The sequence below is a fragment of the Urocitellus parryii genome, chromosome 4, assembly GCF_045843805.1.
Source record: "Urocitellus parryii isolate mUroPar1 chromosome 4, mUroPar1.hap1, whole genome shotgun sequence".
NCBI lineage: Eukaryota > Metazoa > Chordata > Mammalia > Rodentia > Sciuridae > Urocitellus > Urocitellus parryii.
Window position 1 is genome coordinate 113,309,332 of NC_135534.1, and position 15,736 is coordinate 113,325,067.

The 15,736-nt window shown below is 44.8% G+C and overlaps 1 pseudogene; it reads left to right on the forward strand.

Annotated features, from left to right (window-relative positions):
• The first annotated feature begins 231 nt into the window (after nt 1–231).
• LOC113193814 (aurora kinase C pseudogene) lies at nt 232–6,439 on the forward strand (annotated as a pseudogene).
• Nucleotides 6,440–15,736: the final 9,297 nt, after the last annotated feature.

Consider the following 15,736-nt stretch of genomic DNA (forward strand, 5'->3'; position numbering starts at 1 on the left):
AGGGCTTGGAGTGGGAGAGCAGGGCACTGTTCTACCTATAGGTGATACCCTGTATCACACAAAGGCAACTATTTTCTGGAAGAAAAAAAAAGATGAAAAGACCCAGGGACAGAATGGGAGAGAGATAGAGACAAAGACAAAAAGTAGCAAGACAGAGAGACACATGCTGGGGGAGATAGATAGAAAGACCAAAAAGTACTGAGAGGCTTAAATTGACACCACATGGTCACTATGCCGGACCCCAGGGCCCAGCAAACGAGGTTTCGTGCTGAGTCAGTTGCCATGGTGATAAACATGCAGGAAATATCCAAGATAACTAGAATAGTGGAAATAACATGTGTTTTGGATAAAACCTACCCCACCCCACCCCCTCCAATGTATTCATCACATTATTTAGGATAAACTTGGCTTTTGCACAATCTCCTTCCCCGAGAGGCCAGGCTGGGGGATTCTAAGGTCAGAGGGTGAAAGGCATGTGGCCCTAGGGGACCCAATGAGCCTGGAACAGAGTTTGTTCCCTCACTCTGCCTCCCCAAGTCTAGGTTTGGATACCTAGAGTCATCTGCTCCTGGACAAAGAGGCCAGAAAGAGTCTGAATTCCTGTTCAAGGTCACGCACATAGTAGATCTGAGGACAGGGGAAGGAACTGAGTTGGAGCCAAGCACCATGGAGTGCTGTCATCTCTGCATGGTGACTACTGTCCCCACTTTTAAAACAAGGGCAAAAATATTCAGCAGTAAGAAGTGGTGAAGGGAGGGAGAAGGAGACAGGGCTCTCCGGGGCAGACGACCTTGAGAAAAAGAAGAAAGGGAAAAGCTTTGATCTGGCTCACACACAGAAAAGTGAGTCTCACACCTGGGGAGAAGAAGGAGTTAAGAGAGTCTCAGAAGAGAGCAAGACCTCTTAGAAGTATGTTCCCAAGGACCTAGGAGGGGAGAGTTTACCACTAAAAGCCAGCCCAGTCAGCCCCTTTCCACCCTCTAAGCATCAGGATGCTCCACACTTCTCTGAGTCTCCAGCAGAAAGTATTCCATGGAGAGAAAACAAGGTTTCAAGTCAGATGTCCTGCAGCCTCCTGCTTGTAAGACATGGATAGGGCCCATGGCTTCACAGGACCTCTGTACTGGCTTCCACCAAGTAGAGCTAAAAAGGCTGTTTGGAGTAAATGCCACAGTGCACGTGGGAGCACTTGGCACATCATAAAACTCCATGTCCAAGTTGTTGACTGCTATCGTGACTCAGGCAGAGAGGAATAGACAGGCCAAGGGGCAGGGAGAAGTTGCAGTCAAAGGTTCATATGAGGAGACTGGTTTCTCTAATGACATTACACCCAGATTTTCCGATCTAAACAACTAGCTTCAGTTGTGATTTCCCATCTTGGAATGTTTCTGGGAAATGATCCCTGATAGAAATTGGTTTGGGAATGGTTCCACCTGGACACAGTGGACCTTGCTTGGTTTGGAGTGTTCCCCTTGGGAATGCCAGAACCAAGTCATGACCTGAGAAGACCTGGTGGGGTCCCCCACTGACCCTTACTCCTGACCCTCTCCAGGAACCACCCCTTTCTGAATCAAGCCTGGTAGTGGTGCTTAAATGACTCTCTAGGCCCCAATGGTACCATCTCCCTTGGGAATATAGAGAGCTCACCAACTCACAGCAGATTTTAATTCTTTTTTGCTGTTGGGAAGAATGAAACCCATACCACTCAGCTCAAGTTCAAAGCCTTACCAGGCTGTGAGAAATGAGGATGGAGAACAAGGCAAGCATAAGGAGGGAAAACCCAGAAATGCCCCAATTCTTGGTGCCTAGGGAAGTGTGACAACAGCTGAGCGTGGGAAAGGATTGGCTTGGGGGTAAGAATCCTGTTTCCCAGAACTGGTACTAGGGCACGACCCCTGGAGAAGCAGAAAGCTGGCAGTTCCTCACAGGTGATGTGCCAGGTAGTCATGCAGAGAAAATATAGACCAAAGCTGGGCCTAGCCCCTCAGGCCAGTCTTGGTTCCAAGGGAGGATAGTAGGAAGTATGCCGGGCAGAACACAACCTCCCAGCTGGCTGCCTTTGCTATATCTGACTTCATCCCCTCACCCCCACCAATTTTTCCACACTGATTCTCTTTAGCCCTGGAGTGATTTTTCCATCTCTTCATCTGGTTCTATATGGCACCAGAAAAGGCAGCCTGGGCAGCAGGAGGCTGGAATAGATGTGTATGTGTGCATGCATGTGCATCAGGGGCAGATGTAGGAGGCAGGCTGATGGTGTAGGAGATGAGGGACTTAGTAGTCCCGAGCCAGGCAAAACTGGTTGTTTCTCCAAACATTGCTAGGAAAGCCCAAGAGCTAATAATAACAGATACAGAAGGTTGGAGCCTAGAGGGGGATGAAGTGCCCATCTATCCACTGGCTTCATAATTCTTCAGTTTTTGAGAGGCACAGGGGTAGACCACAGATTACAGAGAAGTCTTAACCTGAGAAGGAGGGACCTGGTCTTCTTTCCCTGCTACATGGCCCCAGCTGGGGACACAGCTCAAGCTGGAGTGTGAGGACAGAAAGTAAGGCCCAAGACTTGTCCAGAAGTCTTGGGGATATGGTATTCCCGGGCCCCAGGATAGGGGCATGGTGCCGGCAACCACTTTTTTCTGTTTGCCAAAGAGCTTTCTCCCGGGGGATTAACAGGGCCTTCCTGCCACCCCATCTGGCTGGTATAGGAGCCAGAACACCACCCCTGGCTGCCAGCCAGCCTGTGTCTAAGGAGCCAGTGCTCTCTTGCAGACACGCATTGCTGGGGCCTTAGGGTAGGGGGAGGGAGGTAGGGGCCCTCTGGGGAGTCCCTGGGCCACCCAGCTGGGAAGTACTGACCCTGAAACTCTGCCAGTTCCAGCCTCTGCTCTGTGACTGAGGCTGGACCGGAGTCATGAAGATATTTTACTGGTTTGTCTTCTTTCTCCTGAAGACAAGGAATACATGACTGATCTACAAACTGAGGTCAGCGATCTCAGAGACAGTGGACTTCTGTCTTGTGAAGATGTAACCAGTTGCCCATTGGAAAAGTGAGTCTAAGCCAAGAGGTGGAAAGGCTCTTGAGCAGGGGTAAAAGCAAGCCTGAGTTTACAGAGTGGGAGCTGTGTTCACAGGACCAATGGGATGGGAAGATGTTGGAATGTTTCTCTGAGTCTTCTCAAAAGAAAAAATTGTCCAGCCATGATGGCTCATGCCTGCAATCCCAGGGAGGTTGAGGCAGGAGGATTCCAAGTTCAAGACCAGCCACCATAACTTAGCAAGACCATAATAATAATAATAGAAGCTGGGAATGTAGCTCAGTGATAAAGCACCCCTGAGTTCAATCCCCAGCACCAAACAACAACAACAAAAAAAAAAAAAAGAGGAGGAGAAGAAGGAGAAAGAGAAGGAGAAATTGAAAAATGTATAGCTGTGGGAAAACCAAAGTCAAACTCATTCTCCAGACAGGGAATAGGAGGCCCAGTGGGGTTATATGATTTGCCAAAGGACAGGCAGTTACTGATGAGTCGAGCTCAGATTAGAACCCAATTGTTCTGTTACCGACTACCATTCCTTCTTCCTCTCCTCTACTTCCTCTCGGGGCCCCAACACTCAGCAGCCAGGAAACGCCACCCCCCCCCCAAGCATGAACAGAGGATGGGCTAGTTACCCTGGGAGGGAATAAGAAACTGTACTCTGCTTGAGAGGATTGTTAGGAATAGAATAATAGTGGGAAAGGTAAACCAGAGCCTGAGTCCCAGAGGGGGCTCTCGAGAACCAGCCGCACCTTTAGAACAGGAGACCCTTCAAAATGGCCTCCAAGACCACTCTCATGCCATGTGGCCCCCAAGACAGCCAAAGCCTGCACTTGTCTCTCTCCTGCACTCTGCTAAGTAAACAAACACAGCACTCAAGCAGCTCTCTGCCGGCAAACACCTCCAACTGCAAACTCTCCCTGAATAAATAAACTCACACTGCACGTTTACGCACGCGCGCACACACACACACATACACACACACTGTACTCTTACTCACACACTGAAACATATTCACTCATGTTCTTTCCCAGAACCAGGGACTGCTCCCTCCCCTCCATGTAGCCTCTGCCGGCCCAAACCTCAAATACAGGCTACACTCAAAGTTGTTGTGACAGAGACTGCCACCTCTGCCAGGGTGCTGTGACAAGCCAGGCCCTCAAGTACAGATAGCCAGACCCTAGTCCCAAGGTTTGTTCTAACAACCCACAAGCCCATGCAGGAGGGCAGGTCTTTTCTAAGAACCACTCACCCTGAGGGACCACCAAAATGAGACTCTAGACACTTGGAACATTACAGAAATAAGGGCACCTTCAAGATGATTCGGTAACTATTTGACCTTAGAATCCCCAGGAGAGAAGTTAACTTGCCCAAAATCTCAAGAATCAATTTTATAGAACCAAGATCACAACTCTTGACAAAAAAAAAAAAAAAAAAAATCTTTCTACTTCTCCCTGCCGATCTTTGGATTATTTTTATTAGTTCATTACATAGACAAGTACCATCCAGATGGCAGATTCTCAAGAGATGGCAATTAGGTAGTGAAATCTGCTTAGTTCTGGAATGGCATTCTCAGAAAGACCCTATTGGCCTTTGGCCTTAACTTGGAACTTCCCAGGGGCTGTCTTGTCTCCTCTTTGGGAAGAGTGGCTTCCTGTGACATCCAGCTCACCAACTAAGCACCATCTACCTCCCATCTACAAGTCAGATAAGAATGTCAGCAACCTAGATCCTGTGCTAAAACAGAGCCAACAAGAAAGGCAAAGTCACTGTAGGCCAGGCAAGGACCAGAGGTTGATCCCAGGCCCATCCTGGTGCAGGACCACTGAGGCAGGTGGTGCTGTAGCCCAGGGCACAGAGGAATACAACTGGAGATGTTCCCAACCAAATAGGCCTGGCATTGAGCAGAGCAACACATAAGCTTTGGCATCAGATCTGGTTTCAGATCTGTTTCTCTGTTATTACCTAGAGGGTACTGGCAATTTGCCTAACGTCTTCTGTCTCTAAAAAGGGGAAAATTCCCATCTTTTGTGGTTGCTATAAAGATTAATAAAATGTTGTATATGAAGTCTCTAGCTCTACACTATTGCCTTCAACAGTGATTGATAGACTTGGCATGATTTAAAGTCCCAGCTCTACCTGCCTCTCTTCATTGTAAGTTAAAAAAAAAAAAAAGAAACACACACACACATATTCAAAACAAGATGGTATGTGAGAAAGTGCATTATAAGAGCTGGAGTTGTGGCTCAGCGGTAGAGCCCTTGCCTAGCATGTGTGAGGCACTGAGTCCTATCCTCAGTACCACATAAAAATAAATAAAACAGAGGTATTGTATCCATCTACAACTAATATATATATATATATATATATATATTTTTTTTTTTTTTAAGTGCACTTACCGCCACAATACCTCCTGCCTTTGTTTGTGTTTCCTTGGCCCCGTCTTCATGACCATCTGGACCCCATCCGCCATCTCCAAAGGGCTCAGGAGGGCCCTGGCTCGCCCTCACCTTTATCAGCATCCACCCAGGGTGGTGGTGGGTCCTCTCCCGTACTGCGTAGATCCGCAGGAGCTGCAGCAGGCCAGATGCAACCTGGAACCCCAGCCCTGAGCGCTTCGCAATCAATGACTTTGAAATCGGGCGACTTCTGGGCAAGGGTAGATTTGGGAACGTCTACCTGGCTCTACTGAAGAAGAACCATTTCATCATGGCCCTGAAGGTCCTCTTCAAGGCCCAGATTGAGAAGGCGGGACTGGAGCACCAGCTGCGCAGGGAAATCGAGATCCAGGGGCATCTACAACTCCAGAACACCCTATGCCTGTACAACCATTTCCATGATGCTATTTCCATGACGAGTATACCTGATTCTGGAGTATGCTCCCAGGGGTGAGCTCTAGAGCTTGCTGCAGAAAAGCGGCCCCTTAGATGAGCAGCGCTTCAGCAACGATAATGGAGGAGTTGGCAGATGCCCTGACATACTGCCACGACAAGAAGGTGATTCACAGGGACATTAAGCCAGAGAAACTGCTGCTGGGGCTGATGGGTGAGGTGAAGATTGCAGACTTTGGCTGGTCTGTGCATGCTCTCTCCCTCAGGAGGCAGACTACACGTGGGACTCTGGACTACTTGTCCCCAGAAATAGTGGAAGGCAGGACCTATGACAAGAAGGTGGACGTGTGGTGCGTCAGGGTGCTCTGCTATGAGCTGCTGGTGGGAAAGCCACCCTTTGAAAGAACCTCTCAGTGTGAAACCCAGGGACTCATCCTCAACGTGGATGTGACATTTCCCCCCTCAATGTCTGTGGGGGCCCAGGACTTGGTCTCCAAGCTTCTTAGATATCAGCCCTCAGAGCGGGTTTCCCTGGCTCAGATCCTGGAGCACCCCTGGGTGAAGGCTCACTCCTAGAGGGTGTTGCCTCCTAGTACTCAGAAGGCTTCCTGAGCCCATCTACCTGTATCCTTCATGTGTATCCAGGGAACTCTCCCTCATTTGTCTTTTTAAATATGGGATGCTAATTAATAAAAACAAAATCATTTCGTGCAAAAAAAAAAAAGAAAAAGAAAGTGCATTATGATAAAAATAATTTTAAAAATCCACGCATTTTCATTTAAAATAGTTTATTTTCCAGATTAATCTGGTCTTTAATAATTTCTAAAATTCAAGTCTTGCTCATTAATGACTACATATAGTTAATAGAATATAGTCATCCCTTGATATACACAAGGAATTAGTTCCCAGGCTCCCACAGATACAAAAATCTAAGGTGCTCAAGTTCTTTATGTAAAATAATATAACATTTGCTTATTATTACATATACACATTCTCCCACATACTTTAAATCACCTCTAGATTACTCACTATACCTAATACAATGTAAATGTTATGTAGATAGTTGTACCATATTGCTTAGGGAATAATGACAAGAAAAAAAGTCTGTTTACGTTCAGTGTAGATGTATATTTTTTCTGAATATTTTTAATCCAAAGTTGTTCAAATCAGCGGACATGGAATCCCTGGATAAGGTGGCAAACTGTATTTGTAGTCAGGTACAGATGATCTTTAATATAGCAATAAAAGCTGAATATAAAGTATTTACCCTATTAGTGAAGAAAACTTCACTTTATTTACATTGTAACTTTTTCATAATGAGAAAGCACACCTGGGATGAATTGAATACCTATTCTAGGCCAAGCCCTGTACTTTATGTAAGAGATACAAAGAACATGGGCATGTGTCTTAAAGCCCAGATGTGAAGATGTGGGGACCCTGAGGAGATCCTGGACTCTTAGTTTCAGCATGTCCCTCCCCAGTAGACACTGTGGACCTTCTCTAGGTCTTCCCTCACTTCTCTGTTTTCTCTGGCCGTCTAGCCCCTGATCTGCTGTCAGTGTGAACAGGCAATAGCTTCTGCAGTCAGGGCAGGAAGACTCAGAGTGAGGCTGGATGGGTCCTGGATTAGGGGACCCACATACTAAGAATAGTGGGTCAATAAGGAAAGCAGCCTGCTTGGAGCTGAGGGTGGAGACTCTGCCTGCTCCCCAGCTTTGGATGGCCAAGCCTGAGAAATCAAGCATTATGGAGTCTTGTTGATTACAGGTCTGCATGGTCAGCAAGCAGTTCATGCAGAATTCACAGGAGACCATATCTCAGATCTAGGAAGGGTCTGGGCAGCCACTGTGGGACCCTATCAGCAAGAAATATTTTGGTACAGGACCAAAAACTGGCTGAACTGGAAATGCCTAAACTTTGCCAAGTGCAGGCTTCAAGACCTGAGTTAATGGGGAGAGGATGGTGGAGATACTGAATGGACTGGGGTAAGAGAGACCATGTAGAAAGCAGCTCCCAGGGGCTCCACCCAGATTCCCCTATGCTGAATCTTTATCACAGTGAATAACTGCAAATAGCAACACACTCTCATCATGGGTAAGAGTGTGGTTCACAGCTCTTTCATCTCACTTACTGACTTAGAAGGGTTACCTATCCTCTCTGACCTCAGTTTTCTCATCTTTAAAATAGGAGTAATAACACTTACCTCATAGGGTAATTGTAATTGTGTGAACTAAATGGTATAATGGATGTTAAAGTGCTTAGCGCTTGGCCTGGCCCTATTAAAAGCATGCAATAAAAGCTAGGAATTAATACTAATTAAATATTTATTGAATATCTATTCTAGGCCAAGGCCTGTACTTTATGTAAGAGATACAAAGATACAAAGATATGAACACTGCTCTCCAAGAGTTTAGAGCGTGGGGGTGGGCAAAGCCTTCTCCTTCAAATGAATAATTAGAGTACATTATGATTATTCCTATAGTAGAGGCAGATGTGACAAATGCAGTGGATGGAGTGGGAGGTAAAGCACTCAAATTTGTCTTGAGAAATCCAGGAAGGCCTCCAGAAGGACACAGGGCAGGGGTTGAGCCTAGAAGAATGAATAAGAGTTTTTCTGGTGACAAGTCAGGAAAAGGTAGCAAAGGAAGAGAGAAGGGAAAATGCCAAGACAAAACCATGAGATTCCTGCTATGTCCTGGGATTAGAACAGTGACTTGCAGTGTCTGAGCATAAAGGGGAAGTGAACTGAGGCTGGAGTGACAGACGGGACCAAATCATAAAGGACTTTTGTATGCTATGTGAAGAATTTCTGTTTTATCTTGAGAGTGATGAGAAGCCACTGAAGAATTTTAAGTGAGGGAGTGATGGATAAGATTTGCATTAGAAAAATATCACTCTTGCTGCTCTGTGTAGTGTGGATTGGAATGGTCAAGACTGGCTGAAGGGTAATAGGAGACCATAGCAAAAGCAAGAAGCGAGAATCCGAAAGAAAGAAGCGAGAAAGTTGGACACTTCTGGGGTGAAACTGGCAAAATATGTGACTGACTGGGTATTAAGGAGAAGATAGAGGCTCTGAGGAAATGTTGAAATCCTTCTCCATGTTGAGATCTTCATAAAAGTATAAATTGTATAAAAGTATATATGCTAACGTGAGTAGATTCAGAGGTGGATGGAGTCTTGCTCATGAATCCTGCTTTGATCTCCTTAAGAGAACTTAAAAGTGAAGTTTGGAAAAGAGACCTTGGCTGGAAGTGTAGGTCTGGGGTTTGGGCATGAGAGTATAACAGCCAAGAGTAGGCAGCATGTAAAGTGAGAAGATTGCATTGGCTAACCAACACACGTGGATCTGGTGGAGAAGAGAGTAGCAGAGAGATCCAAGAAACATCATGCAGATTGAAGGAGTAAAATACATCAGGATCAAGGGATAAGCAATGGGATCAAATACTATTGACAAGTGGAATAAGAAGACTGAGAATTGACGGCAGGTGGGCCCTGATGACTTCACAAAGCAGCACTTCCATGTGGTAGTGCATGCCAAACCACTGTGGGCTGAGGAGTAAATGCAAGATGAAGGAAGAGAATACAGGTTACTCTTTTGAGAAGCTTGCCCACAATGGAAGATGTGTGGGATATAGCTAGAGAAGGACTTCAAGTGGAAGGAAGGTTTAATTTTTTTTTTATTTATTATGGGAAAGGTCCGAATATGTATATATGCTAAGGAGAGTTGTAGCTTGAAGACTTCAGAGAAAAGAAGATACAACACAACAAGATCCCAGAGAACATAGAAATAAGTGGGCTTTCAGTAATATATTCCCTTTGCCTGAAAATCTTTTGTACCTCTGGTTCAAGTCCCCAGGAAGCAGATTCTGAGACTGAGATTTTCATGAAGAATAATTATCTGGGGCACCATCTTGGGAGTGACACCTGGGAAGGAACAGAAGGAAGGAGGCAGAGGCCCCTGGGGGAATGCCATGGAGCAGAAGTGGATAGCGAGAGAAGATGAAGATGTTGTAGCTAGAACATGGCATCTCTCTAGCTGGACTGGCCCTCAAGGATTGAGGGAGAGGGTTGTTGAGAGTGACCGTAACTGAGGAAATTCTTTCCTGATAGAATCCTTTTTCTCTTCAAAATGGGAAGTTGTTGAGAAAAAAGGATTTGGGGCCTTCAGAAGAGTAAGGAAGGCCTGATAGCCTCAGATAACAGTAGGAACCACATGATGGGATCACTGTGCAACATACATCAGATGCCATAAATCTGTGGTGTGGCCTAGTGATTTTCCTCAGGAGAGCTCAACATCCGGGAAGCTCAAACAGAAGAGATGGCTGGGAGATTATTACTCTAAGATAGGTTTCCAAGTTTGAGGCATGCTTCCTGCCATGCCATTTTGCTGCTCCCAGCTAGCCTAGGGGAAGATCCTGTGGGTCATGCCTCTACTTGAAGCCTCCTCCTCTCTCTCACGGTTGCTATTTATTGTGTTTTGGCCAACTCACTCATCCAAAAAAGTTGATTAAAAAAAAAAAAAAGCAGAGCAGAGTACATATCAAATAATTCCCAGAATCAAACTTTAGAATTCTTTAGAGATCAGTGAGTCAGATACATGTGGATTAAATTTTCCTCTAACTACATAGTTGGTTAGAAAATCCTAGACTGGGACCTGGGATTGATGGGTCCTGTTAGGGACACCCAAGTTGTTATAAAAGGGTAAAATGTGTATTCATGTTTCAGTTCATGATCATAGGAAAAGTTCTTTGCTCAAGACTTCAGAAATTCCCAAGGCTGCAGATCATTGGGCCTTACTTCTAGGAGGCCGCACTTGCATACCCTGGTCATAACCCAAGCCAAACCTCTACTGGGGCCAGCCTGGGACAGGGGCTAGCTCTGTTACCCTCCTCTGGCTTTCTCTTTAAGTAAGGGGCACCCTTGAGGCTACAGGAAAAATGCCAAAATGACCTCAGGACAGTGAGCTTCAGGTAAGTTCATATCAATTCTTTAGTGTTAAAAAAAAAAAAAAAAACAATAAAAAGTATCCCCAGGTTAGGCAGGAGGTACTTTTCTGGAATGAGTAAGTCTGAGGTAAATGTGGAGAAGGGAAGACCAATATTTTGTGAAGGACAAAATAAAGAGTCAAGAGATCTCAGTGACATTAAACAGGTCACTATCCCTTAGCTTATTGTCCCAAGCTAGACCTAGGGGAGAAAAATTAAAGGTTTGGATTAGATGATGAATAACCTTTTATTTTTTCTGACATTATGTATCTAGTTCTAGGTCCTTTATGTCTCTATTTAAATTTATCTTTATTCTTCCGCTTCTATATTCATCTTTTTCTTCCCAAGGGCATGAGGACATTTGGTGAGATAAAAGATGTTAGCCTTCTCTTCCTGTTCTTCCTGTATCTTTCTTCCTTTCCCTCCCCTCTCCCTCCCCTCCTCCTCTTCCTCCTCCTCCTCCTCCTTCTTCTTCTTCTCCTCCTTCCTTCCCCACTAAAAAACTGGGGACTGAACCCATGGGCACTGTACCACTGAGCTACATTCCCAACCCTTTTTATTTTGAGACAAGGTCTCACGGAGTTGCCAAGGCTAGCCTTCTGCCTCAGTCTCTTGAGTAGCTGGGATGACAGGTGTGCACCACCATGGCTGGATCTGTCTGTGTTTTGCTCAAGCTCTGGGCAGTTCTCTAAGCTATCATTCATCCTTTCATTCATTAAGGCATTCATCAAACATCCATCAACACCAATTACCCTCTACCAGTCTAGCTAGAATTAGGCAATTAGAAACATGGCAACCTCCTGCAAAAGAAGATAAGAAGGCTTCCAGGGGCCCCAGGGAAAAAAAAGTTAGGTTATAGTTTGGTCCACTGGGACCTCAAAGCTCCTCCTAATCAGATATCTAAGGGAGAAGTCTCTTTCCTAGCTCTTACCTTGGATAAAAGGAAGGAATGACCTACATCTTGATTCTATAGTGAGGAAGGAGAGGAGAGATAGGAAGGCCTAGGTGGAAGGAGCTGGCAGTTCTTCATGCCCTGATCCCAAGGCCACATTCTCTCAAAGGAATGGTGGGGGGAAGGAAGCCAGCAAGAGAGCCTTGAAAAGGAATGCTGGAGCTTTCTGTATGGAAGGGTCGCCACAACAGCTGTCCTGCAGATGGGGAAGAGCATTTGAATCTTGAGTTTGTATTTCTAGAAAAAACTCCCCCTCCTCCTGCTCACTCTCTTGCTGTATTATGGGGTTTTTGTGAGGTTTAGAAAAATAAACAGAATCTAACCATAACTGTCTGAAAGTGCTAAATTACCAAGAAAGACATAACAGATTAGCAGTGCAAATTAAGCCTGGGTGGGAGTCGGCCAGCACACTGGGGACTGAGAACAGCCCACAGGAATGGTGGTTTCACTCTCTGGTTCTTCCTCTGGGAGGAGCTGCCCCTGTAGACCGCAGGCTGTGTCTGACTGTCTGGAGACTCGGGGTTTAGAAGTGGGAGCTATCTCCACTTTAAAATCAGTCACTCATCCAGGCTTGGAAAGATCTGCATAATGCATCCAGCCCATCCCTGGCTTTCGGGTAGGACTGCCTCTCACACATCCAGGTTGAAGCAAAACTCCTCTATTTTAAGAGACAAACTTCTTAGATGAACCTGGAGGACGTTACGTTCAATGAAATAAGCCAGGTGCAGAAAGACCAATGTTCATGATCTCCCTTATATGTGGAGTGTAAAAAAGTCAAACTCATAGAAACAGAGAATCACAAAGGTTACCAGAGACCAGCATCTGGGAGAATTAGGGAGATATTGGTCAAAGAACACAAAAATTCAGTTAGTCAGAAGCAATGGGTTTGAGAGAACTGTAGTACATCTTGGTGACTATGGTTAAAACCAACATATTGTGTATTATAAAACTGCTCAGAGTAGGTAGATTACAACAATAAAATATGTGTGAGATAATTTGTTAAATAGCTTGAAGTAGCCACTCCACAATGAATGCATGTATCAAAGCATTATGTTGTATACCATAAATGTATACAGTTTTTACTTGTTTATTGAAAAATTAAATTAAAAGAACAAAAGACAACCTTCTTTATCTTCCTCCCAGGAATCTGTTGGTGGAGGGTAGGAGGGCGATGATTTAAAATTCAGTGTGTTTGCATTGAAAAAAGGCTAGAGTTGTAGCTCAGTGGTAGAGCACTTGCCTGGCACATGTGAGGCACTGGGTTCATTTCTCAGCACCACATATAAATAAATAAATAAATAAAAATAAAGGTCCATCAACTACTGAAAAAATATTTTTAAAAAAAAGGTCTAAGAAGATGTGATTCTGCTATCTGTATTTGGGGTAGAAATGGGAGTTCAAAACCCAATAGAGTCAAATGTATGAAAGATGATTTATCAAGAGCTCTGTAATATTTGGAACAATCAATAAAAAAAAAAAGGAAAAAAAACTGACAAAAAAAAAAAAAAAAGGTCTAAGAATACAGTTCCAGTCCTTCAATTTGACAAACAAGAAACTTGGGCTCACAGAGTGCAAGGGCTTGCCCCAGACAGATGAACTGCAGAGCTGGGATAGAACCTCCTGGATCCCATAAAAGATGCACCCTCTGAAATAACCCCCAAGCCTTCCAACAAATTGCCTAGTTCCCCTTTTCTTCGTTATTATTCAGGGCGTCGTGTTCAATGAATCTGTATACTTTGGACCAATCTGCCAACCATTGTTACTACAGTTTTGAATTTCCATATCTTAATTGTAAGGTCTTCTAAGTTCAAGCTCATAGCTTACATTTATTGAGGCCCTGCTATTTGTCAGGCAAAGCATTAAGCACCATTGAACTCAAAGATGAATAAGGCAGAGACCCCAATGCTTAAAGATTTAAACACAGCCAACAAGGAAATTTCTGGAGTTCTTTCTGGAGTTCAGACAAATAGCCTGAACTCTTCCTCCTAATCATGCCTATTTTCACCCCCAACCCCCAAATCTTCTGGATGTATGCAGGGTGGGTCAGGTAGTGGGAATGACCAAGGTAAGCATCTGTCTGTATGAAGATGTTCTGGGCTCTAAAGGGAAATCTCTCTCTCCACACTCCAGAATACACGTGAAAGAAAGGTTTTGAGTTTACTAGCAGATCTAGGATTGGACCATCTAGATTTGAATTACAGTTCTACAACTTACCAGCAATGAGACCATAGGCAAATTGTCTAATCTTTTTGAGCTCTAGCTTCTTCTGAAATGAGGAGAGTAGAACCCACTTCATAAGATGGTTAAGAAAATCAAATAAAATAAGTGAATTTCTTGGCTCCATGCCTGGCACAGAGACTTCAATAAATGCTATTTGCCTGCCTTTTTCTTCAGCTCTGGTCTCATGTGACTGTGTGTCACCCACAACATGACACAAGTGGAAGGATTTCAGTCCTTGTTTGTTGAGAGACTGTTTTATGGCTGATTTCTTTCGAGGCACAGAGATGCCATCTGACTTGCCACCTTCTCCCTCCTGAGGGTAGCCTTCCTCCTCATGTCTGCTTACACTAGACCCTTAGGATGGGCATGGTGGCACATCTATAAACAGTTATTCTGGAGGCTTAGGCAGGAGGATTCCAAAAGACCAGCCTGGGCAACTAATGAAACCCCATCTCAAGATAAAACATAAAAAGGGCTGGGGATGTAGCTCAGTGGTGAAGTCCTCCCTGGGCTCAATGCCGAGTGCCAAATAAATAAATAAATATGAACTAGGTCCGTAGACCTGGGTTCAGCACGACATCCCTACTTGTTGGCTCAGTTCCCTGATCCAACCATGACTCCACCATTGTAAAATTATGGGCGGCTTTCCTATAAGCCAAGTTCTGTTTTAACAAAGGAAAAGTGAGAAACCCTGGGGATCATGTACTCTCCAAAAAGAAAATTCTCTCTCCCATGATGTGCCATGAAAGATACATAGAATTAGCTTCAGAAAGTGCTGTGGGACACCCATTTCTTACTGTTTGTGTTATCTTACCCACTGGGCCTCAGTTTCCTTCTCTGTAAAAAGGGAGCACAAAAGTTGCTTCCTTTAGCTGTTTTTTTTTAAGTTTTTTTTTAAGTTGGACACAATACCTTTGTTTTATTTATTTATTTGTTTATGTGATGCTGAGGATCAAACCCAGGGCCCTGCATGTGCTAGGCAAGCGCTCTACCGCTTAGCTACAATCCCAGCCCCTTTAGTTGTTTTGAAGATTAAATTAGAAAAGGCACTTGAATGACCATATAATAAAGAGGATAGCACTACAGGGATACTATTATTTTTTTCCTCCTATTTCCCTGAGATATCTCAAATAAAGGCAGGTCTGGGCCAAATCTGGGAAAAAGCAGTTTTATATATTCTTGCTAAGCAGCAGTATCCCATCTCTTTCTCTCCAGTTCAGTAAGGGCAGGGTCCTCCTCTCTCCACCTGAGCTGGGGGAGGCAGGAAGCAAAGGGTGGATCCAGCACAGAGCTGTCTCCTCTCATTCTGTCTTTGGGGGAGTGCCCTTGGCAAGAAGCAACCTCCCCTTGCAAATGCCGAAGGTGAAATCCATCACCAGAGCCCTGGACTGTGATAAGATAGAGGAAAGTAAATCAAGCCTCCCTGAGATAAGAAGGCGCAGCCTAGGGCCTAAAAAATGCAACTCTCCTGCCAGCTGCTCACTTTCTGCAAAGTTGCAAAGCACAGGGCTGTGCTCCAGGAAAGGAGCCCAGACCCTAGGTCCCCTCCTTAAAAAGTAGGAGGGACCTCAAACTTTTTTTCTCACTGCTCCCTCTTTCCACAAGCCCCAGGCTGATGGGCAATAGGGATTTTCATCGAATTCCTCTTGGCAAAACAAACACACCTAAATTAATTAATTAGTTAATAACTAACCAACTTTGAGGCCATCTATCTCA